Below are 6,000 nucleotides of genomic sequence, written 5' to 3'. Positions count from 1 at the left end.
TAAGCGAAGCTCGTCGTGCGTGTATCTGATCTTCGTGGTGATTTTCTTTTTTTTTTCTCTCTTTCTTTCTAGCTATCTTTATCTCTCTTTCTCCCTCTCTTTCCTTATTTCTCTCTCTTTCCCTCTCTTTTTTTCTTTCTCTCTCTCTCTTTGTATTTCTTCCTCTTTTTCCCCGCTCTCTCTTTTTTTCTTTTTTGTCCCTGGTCAATGCCATTGAGCCTGGACCCTATCTGCACTACCACCAGGATCGGCCCACTTTTCTGCGTGACACCACCTCCACCACCACCGCGACACTTCTGAGCCTATAAAGCTTCGCTTAAAAACATCTAGAAAACAATTCAGGAGTTAACAAAAAAAACGAAACCAAGGCATGCGGCTTTCAGTACGCGAAGTCACTTGAGTTTTCTATTTTTAAAACTCTCTGCTATCCAGTATGCTTCACTAGGCATTTGTGCAGTGTTTGCGGCGCCTACAATATGCTCCTGGAGAAAAGACGTCATGCACTGAACACCTGTGCTGCAAAATTAGAAGACCTCCCAAACACTTTGCGCCAGGCAACAGCTGCGCAGTTAGACGCATGCGACGATCTTCTTGCTTTGTCCTCCGCGTGCCATTCCTCCACGGCCCGACAATATGCCGCAAGTTGCGCCTATACAAGGAATATTCGGACGCGGTGCGCTTTCTGGGAATTCTTAAATGGATATACTTTCTTCACTGTTGAGCAGCTGCGCCTTGTAATGACAGGACCATCTGCTTGCTTGAAGATAATGGTGGAAAATATCACAATAGCCTCACTTTCCTGTAGCATTATAACGGTTTCGATGACAATAATGAGAGTCGTGCTCGATAGTATAGTATGGCCAAGGCAACGGTTGACATAAACAATAATTGTTAGTAAGAATCTTTTTTGAAACAGCCCCTTCGCTCTCATAAATCTAGGGTAGAGAGGTATTTGTATCAAATAGCACACTTTATTATCGGGTTTCTCAGAAAACGGAGCGCAAACGCTCAAGGAGACGGCGGCAGTTGAAGGCTGGTAGCGCGAAGTACTTATTTTGCTCTAATGATAATTTCCCTTCATCATCCTAGCAGAATTTTCTTCCAAGGAGAGTGTTACGTAAACTTGTGATAATTAAAGGAGAGGTGTGAATTAGAGGCATGCTTCATTTTATGAAGAAACGATGTGTTTCATCCAGCAAATTTCAACATCTATGACTAAACTAAAGACATCTGCTCAAAATAAATTTTGAGTTTTCAAATCGGCGCCTCTAAATAAATTTCAGTATATATGTATCGACTACTTATACGAGTATAACCTATAAACAGCTGCGGTATGCTGTTTCGGTTTGTCTTGTTACATATTTGTAATACACAAAAGCACACTTTCAAATAAAGGCATGTTGAACAGAAAACGAAAAACAACGAAGTGAAAAGTACGTCTCGAATCCTATTGAAACAGTGCGACGTAGATTGCAGTGATGGGAACATTTGCTGCCGGGATAAAGTTACACACACAGCTTTTAGAAAGAACTCATGTAAGTAGATTTATTTAACTTCGACACAGCAGCAGTAGTGTTACGCGTCACAGAGGTTTAATGCATGCCGCGTACTCAATATGTGCATTTTCACGTTGTAGCAAACCACAAAGTCCCATCCGAGGTGGGAGCCAGCAGAATAAGAGCCCTGCAGAAAGAAACCTAATAAACCGGAGGGAAGCATAAATACAGGCAGTACAGAATGCGCCACAAACGTCCCCTCGGTGTTAAATGCGCCACCACGGTAGGGTTCCTGCAAGAGGAAATTTAGTTAATATATGAAATGGAATGAAGTATGATTTCGGCAGAGAACATATCAACAGCTGGGATCACTTACTCTCAAGGTCCAAAATAATTGACTAGCAGTCCATAAGGAGCTGGTATGGTGCTTCGTCGACGGGTTTCAATCTCAGAATTCCCGTGTGGACCATGCAGTTTCCTATCCCAGGCTGTACTGCTGTGACTCGAAATCACAATTCTTTCTTTTGTCTCCTGCCTGTGAACGACATTTTAAAAGACAATAAAGCATTTCTAAAAGGTGGCGCAAATTTTCTCCATGAACGTCTGTTCTTTTTTGATACTATCGAAGTGTTGTGACTAAGTGTCAAAAGAGATCAGAAGTTCATGGTGAAGTACTGTGACGGCGCAAGTTAGAATCAGCTAGCGCAAGACAGGGATAATTCGAGATCGGAGGGAGAGGCCTTCGTCCTGCAGTGGACATAAAAACAGGCTCATAATGATGATGATAAAGTGTTGCGACAATTTTCCAGAGATCTGACGTTTGAAAAAAATATTTATCATGCGGTTTTACGTTAGAAAACCACGATCTGCTTATGAGTGACGCCTTAGTAAGGGACTCAGGTATAATTTTGACAACCTGGAGTTCTTTAAAATATACTAAAATCTAAGTACACGGGTGTTAACGCATTTCGATAGCGGCGATTTGTTCGACTATATATTATTGCTTTATGATTTCAATATCTATTTATTCATGAATTATGCCGTTATATCCTTCACGCCCTGAATTTTGCTCTCTTTCGTTTTCCATTGCACAAATTAAATTCAACCTTGAATCTTAAGAACAGCGTTAAACCACGGAGCGGAAGGCGCGTGGGCCTCTTAGCAGGTGCGGCATTGCAAACAGACAAACGCGACACGTACAGGTGCCCAGCGTAGAGGCGGGTACAGATGCTAGTCATGTCCGCAAATGATCAAACGGCTGCACCGAAAAGCTGACATTTCAAACAGAATTCCGCGAGGCCTTCCTCTCGAGGCAGCTGCGCGGCCAGCCACAGGGAGTTATTGTTACACGTACAAATGGCTGTGTTGTGACATGTAACGACGGGGAATAATTCAATGCAGAAGGTTGAGTAGCGCCACTAGAAGTACGCCGTGCAACAGTAACATGAAAAAGGAGGCGGGGCTCGTGTGTACGCAGTCTCTTGCATACGCTATAGGAGAATGCATGTGAGAAAAGGCACTTGGCAAATGGTAGTCGAGGAAAAAAGCGAGAGTGTGTAAGTTGGCAGCGAAGCGCGCCTCCTAGCAGCATGGAAACGTGGCATTTAAATTCCTTCCATCTCATTTAAAATGAACATATTTTAAATATTCTTGTGATAAGAAGCTCCCTAGATGGCTCCATACAACTTACAGTGTGTAAATAAAAATTTCGATTAGGGCTGACAAGGGGCCTTAAGAGGAACCTTTAGCTCGCGACTAACTAATATTTCCCTGTCGAAATGCTTGTAAAACGCAGAAATGCTTTTATGAGACCACCCTAAAACAGACCTAAATGAATGTTGTCATTTAAGATAACAAGTTGAATTATAGCCGCTTAAGGTGTGAGGCCAAGTCAAAGCTGCAATTTTTTTTCAAAATGTCAAATTCTTGTTTTCCACCTTGTTAGATGATGAATCTTTTCGCCATAATTTTGCTGAAAGGAGTTTCTTCCTACCCAGTTTCTTTCAAAAGATACATAAAAAAATGTAAACCCAATCGGCGTCAACGAAACCGAAATTGAAAGTGCCAGTTTTCAGTGCAAGAGAAAAAAATGCCCTGGTTTGCTGTTCTTTGCTGGATATTGAACAATCGTATCACGTACAAAAATATAATAATGCCATAAGAGCATTTTCGACGCTTTATTCATCAATAAAAACAATAAACGCCTCACTAGGTGGACGTGCAATGTTTTGCACGCGTTGTTTGCGTTCTCAAGGCTTCGGGCGCGCTAGAGGAGCAGCGGATTGTTTGGTGGATGTGTTTACTGTCTGTCGCTTGCTTTTTCTTACTGGCAGCCACAGAATGGGGAAGTAGGGCGCAAAGACGCACAAAATGAAAGTGTTCTGGCAATCATAACAAGGAACTTGGAGTGCGCGACGGATCTGGAGACTTACTGCAAATACCTGTAATACCATACCCTCAATTCTGCAAAGCAAGCTAGAAAAAAAAAGTCGAAGTGCCACACGAGCAAAATCAGACAAGAGCAAGACCAAAGACGGAACTTGCTACAAATATAGGGGATTTAAACTCTCCTAATCATCTTATGTAAGTGCTGCACTTTGAAATCTATTTGTTGATTTTCTCAGAACCTATTTTTTGCGATTTCTTCAAACGCAAACATATTCATAACGTTTTTCATAACAAAGATTTTTAGTGAAACTTGGCACAAGCTTTTCTCACATTATTGGGTGTGCAATGAACCTCAACAAGTAAAATCGTGCCACAAGTTTTCATATGGCTGCGTTTTACACCAAGGCACACCCAATGGAAGCATACAATTTTTTGGTTCATCACTATGGTTCATCACTCCGTTCATGACTATGCTTCGAGGATCCATCTGACCTCACTAATTTCGGTTCATTGCACAGACCAAAGCCTCCCCTATACCGCTACCAAACATTGTGTTTTTATCAAGTTAAATTACAGTTATGACTGTTGGCGTGAGACCCACATTTGATGAAGTTTTTCAAATAAAAAAATATTGAAAAAATAATACACACTTTAAAAACCACACATGGGATTAAAATGTGCGCTTTATGTGTAGACCAATAATTTGTATTGTTTATTGTTTTTTTTAAATTTTCCCAGCACTTGGCCTCATATCTTAAGAAAGCTTAAGTTTGATTATTTACGTGAAATATTTTTTTACAGAAATTGCCAAATTAAATAGGACGGCCACCACATACCTTTATACGGAGGGCGAGGAACCCATCAGGCAGCAGCTTTTTTGCTTTGTTTTTCTGCTCTCTCAACCGATCACTTACGCATCAGGCATTGGTGGTGTATCGTATTTCCTTTTCTTGTGGGAAACAATGCTTCGGCCAAAGCAGTATCTGCGTAAATGAGCGGTTGGGAGACCGCAAATACAAAACAAAAAAGATGCCGCCTGATGGGTTTCTCGCCCTCCATACCTATGCATATGGTTGCCGTGCTTTCTTTCATATGACCGCCAATGTTGGTCGATATAAAGAAGAGATCAGCCAGTTGATTGTTGGAGAGATCTTATCAACGGACTTGGTGAATTGTGCATTAGCAAGCCGTCGATAGCATTGCGTCCTAAGGAGTTAGATTTCCTGCGTAAGTTGTGACAAGTTGTTATGTTAGGTTATCCCGGGGGCAAAAATGTGGTTCGATAGTGAGAATTCATTCGGGCATGTTTCTCAGTGCTTCCATGTGATCTATGTCTGCTATGGTGCTTGTGGTATATAAGCGCTCTGGTTTTGAGAATAAACATTGTTCTGGCTAGTAGCGCTGTCAACATTATCGGTATCTAGTGATTGAGTGCTCTACAGCATTCACGGAAGGGCATCGCTGCTTGGACACAAACAACGGATGCCGCGCATGCAGCCTTCATTTTCGACCTGGCATAAAATTGCGGATAACAATTCTTCTGTAGTTTGCGCGAAGCCTGCGGCATTAAGCATGAGTTTGAAGTTCTGGTGCGCCATGCACACACAAACTGTGTGGGTGCCATTTACTTCGACCGAAGTGCAGCGTGGTGGGCGCAGAGCTGACAATAGGAGAATCAGCATTTAGTACTGCAGCTTTCTTTTGCATTCCTGCTAAAGTTCTTGGAAATTTAGCAAAAGCTGTTACTTTTGTTGACCGTGGATGACGTCCTTGCTCCCCGGTAGACAGCATGAAACTGAGTCATCTTCTCAAAAGTTCTTTACAAAATTTTTCTTCTTCTTTCTGGTATTATGCGTGCCTAAACCAGCTCTGATTCTAAAGGAGCGTTTAGCGACTATTCTTTTAATGCAGGGACTAAATTGACTTACGTTGCACCACAGACAGAGACCGAAGCTGCATACAGAGACGAAGCTGCGCGAAGCTAAAAAATCCTGCAAAAAGCATTGCCGGTGGCGAAAAAACAAAGAAATGCACAAGGATTACTCAAAATTCATTAAAATGTAACATGAATACGAAGAAACGTACATATTGAAAAACTGGCAGATTTTAGTGAGCT

The 6,000-nt window shown here is 41.8% G+C and overlaps 2 long non-coding RNA genes across 2 annotated transcripts in view; one reads left to right on the top strand and one right to left on the bottom strand.

Annotated features, from left to right (window-relative positions):
- Positions 1-1,460: 1,460 nt before the first annotated feature.
- LOC125944058 (uncharacterized) overlaps positions 1,461-6,000 on the bottom strand; it is a 6,871-nt gene continuing 2,331 nt past the window's right edge. The window contains exons 2-3 of the long non-coding RNA XR_007466089.1: positions 1,873-2,031; positions 1,461-1,788 (exon numbers count right to left, since the gene is read on the bottom strand). This is a non-coding gene — a long non-coding RNA (uncharacterized LOC125944058). The remainder of the gene's footprint in view (positions 1,789-1,872; positions 2,032-6,000) is intronic.
- LOC125944060 (uncharacterized) overlaps positions 2,775-6,000 on the top strand; it is a 27,226-nt gene continuing 24,000 nt past the window's right edge. The window contains exon 1 of the long non-coding RNA XR_007466091.1: positions 2,775-3,052. This is a non-coding gene — a long non-coding RNA (uncharacterized LOC125944060). The remainder of the gene's footprint in view (positions 3,053-6,000) is intronic.

This window comes from Dermacentor silvarum, chromosome 3 (genome assembly GCF_013339745.2).
Source record: "Dermacentor silvarum isolate Dsil-2018 chromosome 3, BIME_Dsil_1.4, whole genome shotgun sequence".
Taxonomy (NCBI): domain Eukaryota; kingdom Metazoa; phylum Arthropoda; class Arachnida; order Ixodida; family Ixodidae; genus Dermacentor; species Dermacentor silvarum.
Note: the sequence above shows the minus strand (reverse complement) of the source record. Positions and strands in the feature narration are given on the sequence as shown.